This window comes from Mustelus asterias, chromosome 18 (assembly GCF_964213995.1).
Source record: "Mustelus asterias chromosome 18, sMusAst1.hap1.1, whole genome shotgun sequence".
Classification (NCBI taxonomy): Eukaryota; Metazoa; Chordata; class Chondrichthyes; order Carcharhiniformes; family Triakidae; genus Mustelus; species Mustelus asterias.
In genome coordinates, this window is record NC_135818.1 from 38063813 (window position 1) to 38077844 (window position 14032).

The 14032-nt window shown below is 40.6% G+C and overlaps 1 protein-coding gene across 11 annotated transcripts in view; it reads right to left on the minus strand.

Moving 5' to 3' along the window:
• The window catches only part of mipol1 (mirror-image polydactyly 1), a 381908-nt gene that overhangs the window by 187117 nt on the left and 180759 nt on the right, over positions 1-14032 (minus strand). The gene's annotated exons all lie outside the window — the stretch shown is intronic.

Below are 14032 nucleotides of genomic sequence, written 5' to 3' on the forward strand. Positions count from 1 at the left end.
AATTTTGGTTCATCTACACAGGTTTGAAAAAAAATCACCATTTATTACAATGTAGAAACATTCATCCTCTAAGGTTCACCAGGTTCTGCATCTGTTCTCTATACAACAGCTATAGGGTATCTTTGATTTGAACTTCTCTTCATTTTAGTACAGATTGAGCCATTTATTGGTCTTCTTTCTGTCAGCTAATTTAATCATATCGATGTGCCAGGTCCAATGTATGATCACTTTACTCAAAATATTAATTTGCTTTGAAGTGCTTTATGGAAATGGACCCAGCCTTTCCATCTCGTGTTTTCTACTATAAATTTCAAGCTCTAATTCTGCAAAACATTCTCATGTAACATTACAAAATCTGCTTGATCTCATCCTCATGAATCTATCTGCCGCAGATGCATCTGTTCGGGATTGTATTGGTGGGAGTGATCTTCGCTCAATTGTTGTAATGTCTATCATGTTGTTGGATTGATCAGAGCAGCTGGAGCAGCTCAAAAGTGAGCATTTATGAGGTGCGGCTGACCATCACCAGCAGCAGAATTTTATTCAACCACAATCTGCAACCTCATGGCCCAGCATATCTCTCACTCAACAATTACTATCAAGCCAGGGGATCAGTCCCTGGTTGATGCCTGGCTTCAGCCAATTCAATTCACTTCATATGATATCAACAAACTGCTGAAGGCACAGAAAACAGCAAAGGCTGAGGGTCCACAATAAGACACATTGTGCTTGATTACTGGCTGAATCTCCTGCTGTCTGGCTGACCTTAACAACTGCTGGCATCCCCTCGGCCCTCACATCTCACTTCTACTCGATGACGATGACCTCAGGAAATGTGCTTGATCACTCACTGGCTGCATATCCTGCTGCCTGGCTGGCCTCCTCACCTCGCCCTCGGTTCATTGCCAACCAGCCCTTTCAGCCTTCTGCTGTCCTGGTTGAGGTGTGAGGGCCGAGGAGGTGCTAGCAGTTGCCAAGGGTACAAGCGGGGCAACTTGACCAGGCCAGTAGGGCTGAGGAGGGCCGGTTACAATGAGGGCCAAGAAGGGTACCTCACCTCTACTCAAGAATGACCTCGAGAAATGTGCTGGCCTACTCAAACACTGGCTATTGCCTCGCCTTCGCCCTTGTTGTCGAGGGCAACAGCAGGATGACTCAGCCAGACCAGCAGCAAGGCTTAAAGAGTTGGTGAGGAACGAATTGAGCGCGATGTGAGAAGGCCAGTCAGGTGGGTAGCAGGAGATTCAGCCAGTGATCAAGCACATTTCCTGAGATCATCGTCGTTGTCAGGCAGAGGTGAGGTGCGAGGGCTGAGGAGGTACCAACGGTTGTCAAGGGTAGAAGCGGGGCGACTTGACCAGACCAGTAAGGCTGAGGAGAACTGGTGTCCAATGAACCAAGGATGAAGGCAAGGTGAGATGAGGCCAGGCAGCTGGCAAAGCAGCCAGAGAATGAGTGAGCCAGCACATTTCTCAAGGTGGTTGTCAAGGAGAGATGATGAGTGAGGGCTGAGGAGGGGCCGACGTTTGGTGAGGGGAGCGGCAGGGCTACTCGACCAGGCCAGCAGAAGGCTGAAAGGACTGGTTGGCAATGAACCGAGGGCGAGGTGAGGAGGCCAGCCAGGCAGCAGGATATGCAGCCAGTGAGTGATCAAGCACATTTCCTGAGGTCATCATCGTCGAGTAGAGGTGAGGTGTGAGGGCCGAGGAGGTGCCAGCTGTTAAGGGAGAAGCAGGGCGACTTGATCAGGCCAGTAGGGCTGAGGAGCCCATGGAGATTTCCACTCCATCTGACGAAGGAGCAGTGCTCCGAAAGCTTATGGTATTTGCTACCAAATAAACCTGTTGGACTTTAACCTGGTGTTGTGAGACTTCTTACTGTGTTTCCCCCAGTCCAACGCCGGCATCTCCACTTCAATCAGACAGCCAGTTACCTATCCAATCGGCCAACTTTCCCTCTATCTCACACCTCCTCACTTTCATCATAAGCCGACCATGGGGGACCTTATCAAACCCCTTACTAAAATCCATGTATATGACATCAACCGCCCTACCTACATCAACACACTTAGTTACCTCCTCAAAAAATTCAATCAAATTTGTGAGGCACGACTTGCCCTTCACGAATCCGTGCCGACTATCCCGGATTAATCCGCATCTTTCTAAATGGTCGTAAATCCCATCCCTAAGGACCTTTACCATCAATTTACCAACCACCGAAGTAAGACTAACCGGTCTATAATTACCAGGGTCATTTCTATTCCCTTTCTTAAACAGAGGAACAACATTCGCCATTCTCCAGTCCTCTGGCACCATCCCCGTGGACAGTGAGGACCCAAAGATCAAAGCCAAAGGCTCTGCAATCTCATCCCTTGCCTCCCAAAGAATCCTAGGATATATTTCATCAGGCCCAGGGGACTTATCGACCTTCAGTTTATTCAAAACTGCCAGGACATCCTCCCTCCGAACATCTATTTCCTCCAGCCTATTAGCCTGTAACACCTTCTCTTCCTCAAAAACATGGCCCCTCTCCTTGGTGAACACTGAAAAAAAGTATTCATTCATCACCTCGCCTATCTCTACTGACTCCATACACAAGTTCCCACTACTGTCCTTGACCAGCCCTAACCTCACCCTGGTCATTCTTTTATTCCTCACATAAGAGTAAAAAGCCTTGGGGTTTTCCTTGATCCGACCTGCCAAGGACTTCTCATGTCCCCTCCTAGCTCTCCTAAGCCCCTTTTTCAGCTCGTTCCTTGCTAACTTGTAACCCTCAATCGAGCCATCTGAACCTTGTTTCCTCATCCCTACATAAGCTTCCCTCTTCCTTTTCACCAGACATTCCACCTCTTTCGTGAACCATTGTTAAGTTTGCAAATTATTCCCTGGCCCTAGTAAAACGGAAATACGCAGTCATTGATGGGTACCCTAACTGGAGAAATGTTGGAAGAGATCTTGCTGATCATGAAACTTCCAAAAGTCATAGTTAGGCTATGTATTTGTATGCTCAAAGATGTAAATCATTGAGAAGAATTGATTCTGCATTATCAGCTCAGTTTGAAAAGGGGTATTCTTGTTGGAGAAAATGCTAAGTGTGTTGTTGCCACAGTCAAACTGCTGTCTTCTTTGGGATTTCCTTTAAGAGGACATGATGAGGCATCGGTGTCAAGGCGAAGAGGTAATTTTTTAACCTGCCTTGAATATCTCGGTGAATTTGATGAGCTTCTCAAAGAGCATGTGAAAGGCTATCAATATTGTAGCCCAGGGAAGATCAACTTTTTAACGCACAGAACCTATGATGGCTTCTTCATTATAATGGCAGAGCAGCTCAGAAACCAATTCACTAATGAGGTTAATGATGTCAAATACTATTCCAGAATAATTGATTCAACTCCAGATGTGAGCCATGTGGGCCAATTAACATTCATTTTAAGATATGTGACCAACAATTGTGAAGTTGCAGAGTAATTTTTCTGTTTTGTCGTGCTACAGTCCCCACCCTTCTGAGTACCTGGAGACTGTTGTTTTGGAAATCATTGCAAATTAAAGTTCAAAGTTTGTTTATTAGTGTCACAAGTAGGCTTACATTATCACTGCAATGAAGTTACGATGAAAATCCCCTAGTCAGTGCCTGTTCGGGTACACTGAGGGAGAATTTAGCATGGCCAATTCACCTAACCAGCACGTCTTTCCGACTATGGGAGGAAACCAGAGCATCCGGAGGAAACCCAAGCAGACACGGGAAGAACGTGCAAGCTCCACACAGATAGTGACCCAAGCCAGGCATCGAACCCAGGTCCCTGGTGCTGTGAGGCAGCAGTGTTAACCACTGTGCCATCATGCCGCTCAAAGGGTTTGGACATCAAAAATTGTGGTTGACAGAGTTTCAATAATGCCACAAATATGGCAGGAAAATATTCAGGTTTACAAGCAAGATTGAACAATGCAACCTCTTGTGCATTATTCATCACATGTTCCAGTCACTCTTTGAATTTAATCTGCAAACAGCAGCTGAATTGTGAGGTGGTTGTACATTTTTTTGACTTTGTTCAACACTTGTAGGGTGGCACGGTGGTTAGCAGTGCTGCTTCACAGCTCCAGGGACCTGGGTTCAATTCCCGGCTTGGGTCACTGTCTGTGTGGAGTTTGCACATTCTCCTCGTGTCTGCATGGGTTTCCTCCGGGTGCTCCGGTTTCCTCCCACAGTCCAAAGATGTGCGGGTTAGGTTGATTGGCCATGCTAAAAATTGCCCTTAGTGTCCTGAGATATGTAGGTTAGAGGGATTAGTGGGTAGATATATAGGGATATGGGGGTAGGGCCTGGGTGGGATTGTGGTCGGTGCAGACTTGATGGGCCGAATGGCCTCTTTCTGTACTGTAGAGTTTCTATGATTTCTATTGTATGCCTTTTTTTCTGTTTCAACGCATCAGTGGAATATGCTGCAATCACGCTTGGATTAGGCACATTTGAAGGTCAAAAGAATTTGTGACACCGGGTAGTCCACTTGTTCAGATGCTGCACTGGCTTTGAAACTGAACTTTGTTGATATGAAGGAATGCTTATCAGACATGGCCACATTAAATTCAGAGAAACCACGTGTGAAAGCTGAAGCGAAATCCTTAGCAGAGAAATTTGAAAGGTACGAAATTGCAGTTTTCACTGTTTTGTGGAACCATTTACTGCGAAGAATCAACACCGTCAGCAAATCGTTGCAAAATATTGATATAACTGCTGTCATGGAAGTTTGAAATGACTACATCTCAGTGGAAGCAGAGGCACTAACAATGACAAAAGTATATAGGTCCTTCTGGTGATGAGGAGAGATGCAGGAAGTTATCTTTCAATTAAACTAGACAATGAAATCACTTTAAAAGAGAAAGAGAAGATCGTTGTTGAGACTGTCAATGTTACTTGTGACACAATAATGATGCAATTGCAGAGTAGAAGTTAATCGCTGAAAGAAAACTGTTGAATTATTTTCCAAGCTTTTCAACAGAAGTTTGGATAAGAACATTAAGAAATTAACTGAATTCTACCAGGAGGACATGGACACAAATCTTTTTGAAGATTTCATTGATAATGATGAGTTCTGTGCTTTGTGATCATCAGCTGATTTTTACCAACTTGCACGTGATAGTTTGCAGGCAACATTTTTAAATATGGAAACCATTCTGAAAATCTTTTTAATAATATAGAGAAAGGCAAATTACTACGGATTCTGGAATCTGAAACAAAAACAGAAAATGCTGGAAAATCTCAGCAGGTCTGACAGCATCTGTGGAATAAGAACAGTGCCAACGTTTTAAGTCTGGATGACCTATCGTCAGAGTTAAGAGCAAAGAAAATCAGACGAGATTTATATTATGAGGGCCAAGGTGGGCTGTAATTGGGCAAAGAAAATGTAAATGATGATGAAGGTGGCTGAGAAAGGTGCTAAAAATGTCCATTAAGTGATCAGAATGTGTGAATGGCAGAACAGAGGTCTTTTTAACAATAGAACAGAGATCTCTTTAACAATACCCATCACAAATTCCGGTGAACGCTCTATGTTGAAAAGAGTTAAAAACTATCTGCGAAGTAAGGAACATTTGACAACTTCAGCAATACTGACAACTGAAAATGCATCCTTACAAAATGTTACATGATGTTATTGATGATTTTGTGAAGAAAAAGTGCAGAAGGGAAGCGATCTAAATTGCCATGGATTGCAAACAAATGAAGCAAGAAAATCTTAAAAATATGTCGCTCTTCTGTGTAAATTCTGTTTTACAAACAGGACCACTATTTGCTGGTCTGATATCATGGCTATCACATACAGACAGTTATAAATGCTGAGTATATGCCACCCCTCCCATCGCTCTGGCCTTCAAAAAGTCTCTTCTGGGCAAAGAACAGTAATCCTTCCAGACAGTTGCCAGCAAAGCCATTGATATTGGATTTGGCTCACTGGACTCCACTTAAGAGTATTTGCTCCTGCATGGGACTTTTACTGGTTCATTCCATCCTGCACTAGCTGCGCTGCAGTCACATCAGCTCATTTCTCCATCTCATTGTTCAAAGGCCAATTCTATGTTTGCTCGCCTCAAGACACATAGATCGCAATATTGACCATCGCTACCATCATCCTCACAACAGATAGGCATGGATTTTAATTGATCAATTACAGGCTTGTTTTCATCAGTTACAAAAGCACTAAAGCAGTGATTTGTCATTTATGTTCCTGTTTTGTATTTTTGCGGCTTGTATTGTGAATCTGAATTTGAATTCAACAATTACAGGTGTGTTTTCATCAGTTACAAAGCACTGAAAAGGTGAGCAGTGATTTGTGTACTTGTACTTTTTTGAGTTCCCAAGGCTTGCATTATGGATTTGAATTATTCAATTACAGGCTTGCTTTCATAAGTTAAAAAGCACTGAAGCAGTGATTTATGTACTTTTCTGCATTTTTGTGGCTTGCATTGTGTGAGCGGAGGGCGGGCAAGGTCGAGAGAGCAATTATGTTATTTGGGGCAGGGCTTGACATTGCTGGTGGCAGTCTTGATATCATGGAGTGTAGCTCCATGTCACCAGGGATGAGCACAGCATGATGTAATGAGGGAGGGGCAGCAAGGGAGCAGAGTGCGGTACCTCCAAAAGTGCAAGTCCCCCTGCTGCCAACATCCTAGCAGAAGTACTGAAGACCTGTTCCAGAATTAGCTATGACCCATGACAAGATGCTTCAGAACAACACTGGAAATGTGGAAAGTAATGCCCACAAAAAACAGGACACATCTAATCCAGTGGATTACTACCCCATCAATCTAAGTAATGGAAGGTGTCAACAACAGTGTTAACAAGTGGCACTTTTACAGAAATAACCTGCTCATTGATGATCAGTTTGGGTTCTGACAGGGCTCCTTGATTTCAGACCTCATTACAGCCTTGATTCAAACATGGATAAAGGAGCTGGATATGAGATGAGATGCGAGCGACTTGACATCAAGACCGCACTTGACTGAACGTGGTTATCAAGGAGCTCCAGGAAAATTGCAGTCAATGAGAATCAAGGAAAACTCTCCACTGGTTGAAGCTATACCTGGCACAAAAGGAAGGCAGTTGATTTTTGGCAAATCAGGAGGGGAGTTACTTGCCTCAGAATTCCCAGCTTCTGACCTGCTCTTGTAGCCACAGTGCGTATATAACTGGTCAAGTTTAGTTTCTGGTCAATGGTAACTCCCTGGATGTTGACCAACATGTGGTTGACTCTACAATGCCCTCAGGGATGGACGATAAATGCTGGCCCAGCCAGCAATGCCCACATCCCACGAACGAATAAAATTTTGTGGGATTCACAATGATAATATCATTGTATGTTAAGGGAAAACGATTTGATGGTTGTTAGAGACCAAATATCTCAGCCCAAGGACATAGCTGCAGCAGTTCCTCAGGACTGTGTCATAGGTACAACCAATGCCATGGGCTTCATTAATGACCTGGACTTATTATGGAGGAGAAATGTGAGGATGCTCGCTGATGACTGTGTCCAGCATCATTCATGCCTCCTCAGATACTGAAGCAAGTCCTTGTCCATATGCAATAAGGCCTGAACAGCATTCAGGCTTGGGCTGATAAGCAGCAGTAACATTTGCACTGAGTGCAGTTCCAACAACATTCAATAAGTTTGACACCATCAAAAACAAAATAACCTCCATCAACATCCAGTCCACCACCTTAAACATTCATTCCTTCAACCACCGACATCCAGTGGCAGCAGTGTGTATTATATGCAAGATGTACTGCAACAGCCTGTCAAGCCTCCTTCGACAGCACGTGTCAAACAAAACCTCCACCACCCTGAAAAACAAGGGCAGCAGGTGCTCCAGACCACCACCATCTGCAAGGCCCCTCTAAGTCACACATTATTCTCACTTGGAAAAATGAAGCTGTTCCTTTAATAGCCCCAGATCAAATTCTGGGTGACTCACCCTAATGGCACTGTGGGAGTACCTACACCAGAAAGACTGCAATGGTTCAAGGCGACACCTTCTCAAGAGCAATTATAGATTGACAGTAAATGCTCACATTACATGAAGCAATAAAAAAAACTGAAGTCACACTGTTGACCTAGTTAAGAAATTGGCTGAGTGAAAGGTGACACAGAGTAAGGATAATGGACAGGTACTCTAATTGGCAGTACTTAATAACAGCATCCCACAAGGGTTTGTGTTGAGGCCTTAACAACTCACTATTTATTAACAGCTGGGATGATAGGATAGAAAGCTATGTTTCCACGTTTGCTCATGATATAAATTAGGTGGCATCTTGAGCAGAGTAGATGAAAGCCTAAAATTATGGAGAGATACTTACAGATTAAGTGAATGTAGCAAACAGATTTCAACGGAGGAAAATGTGCTTCGGATCAAAAAAAATGTAGAGTAGGATACCTTCTAAATAAATAAGTTAATGTACCTTCTAGAAACTGTGGAGATCCAATGGAACCCTCAGAACCACACCATATAAAGGATATATTAGCCTTGAGGAACTTGAGCTCACATTTAACAGAATGTTTCTCGACTTCAAAGGTTAAATAAGAGAATAAATTACACAAACTGCACATACCCTGAAATTTAGAGTTTAGGTGATTTAATTGAAGTTTTCAAGACATTAAGATGTTCAGGGCAGACACAATTAAACTATTTCCACTGGCTGAGGTTCTAGGATTTGAGGCATAGTCTAAAAACTAGAATCAGATCTTTCCAGAATGAAATTAGAAAACACTTGCACACACTCAGAGTGATAGAAATTTGGACGCTCTTTCACAATCAACAATTGATTCTGGATCAATTGTTTATTCTAAGTTTGAGGTTCACAAGTGATATGGGGCAAAGGCAGACATATGGAATTAGATCATCCATTAGTCATGATCTTACTGAGGTACCGATTCCTGTTTCTATGTTCCACTAGCTTTTTATTCACAGGAGTCTAAATTCTCCACCTGTCATGATGAGTTTGAAACTCATGGCTCCAGATCATCAGTCTCAGCCTCTGGATTACTAGTGCAGTAATATTACCACCAAGTTACAGTACCCCCAATTACTTGGATTACTTGGAGCTACACTACTAGTGTCAACAACCGCTTCAGAAATTACAGAAGAATAAACATGAACTTTAGGTTCTTCCCCCCAATTAAAGGCACTCAAATAGTTATTTTAAAAAATAAATCAAATTCTGAAGTATAATTAGATTTAGGAAGTAATCAATAGAATATAGAAATATAAAAGCAATGCCTATAATTAATTAACTTTCTGAATAGTAGCTGGAAGTATTTTTCTTGAAGTTTTTTTCCAAAAATATTTTTGAAGTCTTTTCAGTTTTAAAACAAATAATACCCCACACTAATAGTTCTTTCCTCCTCCTCTCGCGTTTGGTTTCTGCTGTTGAGGACGTGAAATTGATCACTGACTTTCCGAAGTGCTCCGGTATTAATCCAAGCTCTTGTTTGTTGTGAATTAAGGAATGGAAGTTCAGTAATCAAATGGAACTCGACAAAACTATGTCTGTAAAAACAATTAATAATGCTCATAAAACAAAGAAGCTCAATGAGATTCACATGATCTAATCTGTACATTATACAAACTAGCCCAGGGAGGTGTCAAATAATCTTAACAGAATTCCAACAGTCCATCATGCAAGGAACCACTTTGATCTTTGAAATATAACGCTTCTTCAATCTCACAAGTGGTAGCTACGCTCTGAACATTTACTTGAGAATGACAAGAAAATCCACATATTTGTATAAAGAGGCAGAGATTCTCAAGACTACAGCTATTTTTAGCAAATAACTGAATTCGAAATTAAAAGTAAATGTTTCTATTTTAAGCCCAACAAATATAATTGAAACAGTGTTACTTTTTTTCTTACACCGCATTCCTACTGTTAGAAATGCAAGGAAGCTAATGGGATGAACCAAATCATGCATTAACAGCAGTTCCTGCTTGACAAGTTAACAATCTTAATTTTCCTTTCCAAAGTTGCAATTTAGAACACTGGACCTTTAAGAGTTCATATCACAAACACAAGGCTACTTTCCAACAATGCTGTTCAGGCTGAAAGCAGTCGTTTTGGACCAAATACACTGAAAATCATTGCCACACAGGCGCAAGTTTTTGAAATAGTACTTGGCCACCCCAGGGACTTAATAATCCCCTAAAGCTAATACAAAATGTTTTTGTACATTTAAAAACAAAGCCTCTATAGAATATTGAAATGTATTATACCCTCAAGCTAGAATCTCAGATTGTATTGGTTGACTAAACGCCAATCACACAGTAAGAAATATGTCTCACTAGCTGTAGTTACTTCGTCAGCAAGGGATCGGATCCAATAAGATTACAATTACACCTCGCAATTTTGTAATGTGGCCCTGTACATTTTGGGAATTGGAACTAAGTGTCTAAAATGTAAAGGCTGCACTGTACATACAGCACAAAATATAAAACCGTGGATTATGAAAAATTATTTTGTAAGCATTTCTGAAAGGTAGGTTCAAGCAACTTTAAGGAAATAAGCAGAAAGTTAACATTTACAGATGCTGTGTCAGAACGTAAACCTTCTAAATATTGACTTTCGGTGACAATGGTTGAAAAATACTTTGTATTACATTAAATTATAGCTCTGCACTCTGGCATACTGGTCCTGTCACTGGACTGGTACTCCAGAGAACCAGGGTAATGCTCTGGGGACTGTGGTATGAACCCCGCCATGGCAGTTGGTGAAATTTGAATCCAATAAATATCTGTAATGTCTAACGGTACCATAAAACCATTGTGGACTACCATAAAAACCCATCTCGTTCACTAATGTCCTTTAGGGAAGAAAATCTGCCATCCTTAACTGGTCTGGCCTACATATGACTTCAGACCCACAACAATGCGGTTGATTTTTAAATGTCACTCAGTTCAAGGGCAATTAGGAATGGACAATAAATGTTCGCCTTGCCAGTGACACCCACATCCCATGAATGGATTTTTAAAAAATGAAAAGGAGGAAAAGTATGTTATGGGCGGAAAATTTTGAAGAAAAGAAAAAGAGGAAAAAGGATGAGAATATCAATGCTGAATGGCTTAAAAATTGAAGGGAGTAACTGAAAAATTAAAAGGCTGGTACAGGATAGAGACATGGAGAAGATTGCAAGCCAAATATCTATCTCCGGGCAGAGCATTCATGATGATGACATGAAAATATGACAACAATATGTTAAACAATATTTATGAATGTTCTAATTGGGTGAAATTTATATCTTTTTTAATTCAGGTTCATCTTACTATCGTCTAATTATCAAGTCAGCTGACATTAATTAAAATATGCTTTCAAGTATTGAATAGAGTTTTTTATTCAGTTGCATTGATAAAAATAGATAAATATTTCAAAATTCATCTGTGTTAAATTAAATTCATACACTCAAATAGGGAATCTAAAATATCTTGCACAACTATTCCTCTGATCTATTCCAAATCATATAAATGTCAACAAAAAGGTGAAATTCTACAGACTGCTCCTAGCAGGAGTCCCAAAGCACAAGATGCCTACTTTATTTGCATTTTAATTGAAGAAATGCTTTGACCAGATGCCAACTTTTCTTTACAATCATAAGCATTTTTCTGCACAAAGGTTTTCATAATGTATTCCGTGGAATTACCTTAACTGTTGTCCTTTTACATACCATGTCAAATTTATTCAGGGAGGAAAAAAATTGATGCAGCTTTAGTGCTAGCATTGGAAATTTTTTTTACATTAGTATATGGTATATCCATAGTAGAACTAGCATTTAAAATGTCAAAATTAAATTCTGAAGTAAAAATTAATTTCTGTAAATGCATTTACTTTATTTTGAAACTTGAAGAAAGTTGTAGAGAGTTTGCTTTCTATTTTTTGTATTCTCTGCCTTTTGCAAGTTTTGGGAAAACAATCACAAAAAATGTCAATTCTTAAGGCATGCATGCCAAAGGAAATATTTCCCTATCGAGAGGCCAGATAGATGACTTGCATCTAAATCTCTTGCCTAATTTTCCTCTTGTGCTAATCTTAGGAGATGCATTTCACCTGCTGACTTTTCATCTTCATACCCATAAGCAAAAGCTTAGTTAGGCCTTTAATATAAAGGGCCATTTTGATCCAGGTAGATTTAGCTTGATTCGAGATATGTTCCAGTCATCTTCATTTTTTTTAATATACAGGGTGCGAAAGATCACAATATAGAACAACATACATGCCAAACCTATACTGTCAACTGACTTAGGAGTGCATCAGAAATAGAAAAAGCACTAATTTGCAAATTAAAAGTATAATTGGCATATGAAACCCAGTTCACAAGATCAAGACATTTAATGCAAGAACATAAAATATGAAAAGCAAGGAAATGCCATTTAATCCATTGGGCACACTGCTTCCAACAGATGACATACAATTTTCACTGTCATGAACACTTTCCTCGTCTTACTTTATCTCTTGGGGAGGCATAAAAGCACAAGATAAATTTCCAAGAAGAGAACTCTTAATTTTTTTCAGACTCCCAGAAGTAATCAAGCAAACTCCAGTGAATTGATAAAAACAGGATTAAAACCCAACCAATGAATCAGCAATCAAATGTCAGCACATGCTCACTTTACCATGTTTCCAGAAACTGCAAAGTTCCTGCACTAGCACTGAACAAATTGCCTCCAACAGGAGCTTTATTTGTACAAGGTACAGTAAGTACATTTTTACTTAATTATTTTGGCAAACAAGTGAGCCAGTGATCTTTATTAGGTACTGGAGCTGTTGCTAGGTGGTTATGCATATTTAGTTTTCATCCCTGTTGTATTAACAGCTCATTATATAGCAAACAAAATAAACAAGGTGGCTGTTGTACCCAAGAATCCCATCACCTTCCTGAGCAACATAAGCCTAACATTTCCCTCCTCATCCCTCAAAACGTCCTACAGCTCCGAGATACTGTTGATTTTACCAAATTATTGACAGCTTTGTGTTGGGAACATACCCAGCATAATCAGATTTGAGCTGCCAAATCTATTTCAATTAAGATCTTCACAGTCATCAGAAATCTTTCATTCCGAAGGTCTGAATATTTTTGAATCCTAATCATAGAAGTAATAAGACACGTTAACTTACTGTACCACTGAATCTTAAATAAAAATTAAGTTAGAGGAGTTAAGGTGACAGAAGGTGTAAACCAAAGAGAAATCTACTTGCAAACAGTGTGCAACTCAATGTAATGGCACTGGCAGTCAGTACTTAGCTATTTAATAAATAGTTTTGTGTTACATTTGTGTGTGTAGGGATTTCTATGTACTCATCATTAGTGGCAAGGATGCCAAGCTGAGCCATTTCATCAGCACGCTTTGTAAAATACAGGCAACAGCTAGATGCACCAACCTGAGAAACAGTGAAAAGAAAGCCGAGTGAAGTGAGGAGGAGCAAATGTAAGTCACTATAAAAGAGCTGGAACAATGGATCAGGTTGAAACATTACATTGCTTAAGAGCCCATGTACTCTTCAGAGAAAGTCTACTCAACAACAGGCGTGTCCTCACTGTGCAAAAACAGGCCATTCACAGGCTGAGTACCGGAGCAAAAGGGAATCGGTTAGCTGAGTTAGTTGGACGGATGGTTTGTGATGCAAACATTGTGGGTTCAATTCCTATACCAGCTGACATTATTCATGAAGATCCTGCCTTCTCAACCTTACTGCTCATCTGAAGTGTGGTGATCCTCAGGTTAAATCGCCACCTGTCAGCTCTCCCCATCAAGGAGGAAAGCAGCTGATGGTCATCTGGGACTATGGCGACTTGACTTTACTGGAGCAAAGACAATGCCAAAATTGTGGCAAAACTGGTCATAAAGCAAGACCAGTTTCCCCTGAAAAGAATGTCCAGAAAAAGAACCAGGACATATTTAAAAATAAAATACATTCAACTCAAAGAATTAATAACATGGTTCAAAAGAACAACAAAAATAATGAAGAGACAGTTCAGAAGCCTAATGAAGAACTAAAG